Raw genomic sequence first — 1,792 nt, 5'->3', positions numbered from 1 at the left:
AAATAACTCCGTCGAAACGCGGCATCAACGCCTCGTTAATTAGAGGATGGAGCTGAGGCCAGAGCTAAAGATCCGTGACAGTCGGCGGGGCAATTGACATTTTGATAAGTCCCGGGGATGGGAACTCCAGTGTACGGCTACACATGTTGCCAGGTCTTTAAATCAGATAGACGCAGTGCAAAACTTAATGATCTGTGCCTAAATGGAGAGAGCCCGAAGTCAGATATGACAAGTAAAAAAGAATTTATGGCACTAAACAACATCAACAAAGGCGCACAAACTAACCGAAGCAACCACCCCGTATCGCATTTCCCATTTTCCACCTCCTCCCCGACTTTTCCAAATTTTATCAGCCTCAACGAGACAGAGAAATTCGCACAAATCACGCAAAAATGCTGCACACTTAACGTGAGGGTGAAATGTTAGCAAAAGTAGATGTGGAAAGTATATTCTGTATAGAGGGTGCTCACCCTCGTCACCCAGAAACTGATAAGAACTTGCAGCCTAATGCAGCGGGGACAACAGAATTTTGCAACAATTTCCGATTTCCACTCGGGAAAGGGACAAAGGCTGCCGGCCAAGTGGCAGCATTTCAATTGCCCCCGAATCAGAACCAGAATACCAAAAAATCGAATTGAAAAGTCATAAATTGTAGAGCGGCATTTAGGAGCGGACCGGCACGGAAATGCGCACCATGCGTGACCAATTATTGAAATACGACTTTAATTGAATTTCAATAAAATGTTGAGCATTTTGCACTCGCCGGCGGAAGAGGAAGAAGCCCAGGATCCTGCGACCAGGACCAATATCAATATCAATATCGCAACCAGCACCCAAAACCGTTTCATGTTTATTTATGGCAAATGGCGAAATGTTAAAACTGTGGCAATTGTTTTATTCCGCGCTTTGTTGCCATTATTTGTTCGCGCATTTGGCAAGCCGGAAAATTCACGGATGCCTTCCCATATATATATCGATATAGTCTCGGCCGATTTGGGGGTAATTTGTTTAGAATATGGAATGGCCAACTGGCTGTGTGCGAACCTGATGTCCGCGGATCCCACTGATTTATGGCCAACGGGTTGTGTCAATAGTTCGTGGCTGATTTATGGAACCCCTGGCAAGGTAGCTTCGCTCTGGGGCAAGGGAAATTATGAAAATTATTGTCAGGCCAAAGTTTACTGGAAAAGCCCTCATATGGACGAAGTCAGCCAACTGCAAAATGTCAACGTGGCCCACCCGCAGAGCAGTTTCCGTGATGATTACTCCATAACTGCACTGGGAAAAAATATTAAAATTCAAGGGGAAAAAATAACGTAAGGATACCAAATAAGCTTGCCATACATTCCCCTGTTTAAGATATAAAAATTCAAATTCCTAATTTAATGAAAGTATTTCATTGCTTGAAGTTCTTGAAGAGTTTACGAAAAGGAACTATAAATGCAATCGATTTAAATCTATTTTAAATACCTCTCAGTTATTAAATATACTACTTGTTAATATTTTTAATATTCCTTATATATTCCTTACCAATAGCCTACCAAACAAAAAGTCACTTACACATCTAGACTTATAATCTCACCCATATTCTGGATCTGTTTAATATAATAATATATTCTTTCTTTTCAAGTATTAAACTATATGCTAGATAGAGGACTAAATTCAGAACCCCTTTTTCTGAAAGTGCAATCCCAAATCAAGGGATTACAAGCGGCATTTCGAAGTGAACACTGGAATCAATCGAGGGGAGGTAAAATTGGGGGTGGAGTGTTCGGGGTCCGTTGATTGAAGG

The sequence above is a fragment of the Drosophila suzukii genome, chromosome 3 (assembly GCF_043229965.1).
Source record: "Drosophila suzukii chromosome 3, CBGP_Dsuzu_IsoJpt1.0, whole genome shotgun sequence".
Taxonomy (NCBI): Eukaryota; Metazoa; Arthropoda; class Insecta; order Diptera; family Drosophilidae; genus Drosophila; species Drosophila suzukii.
This window is presented reverse-complemented; position numbering follows the sequence as displayed.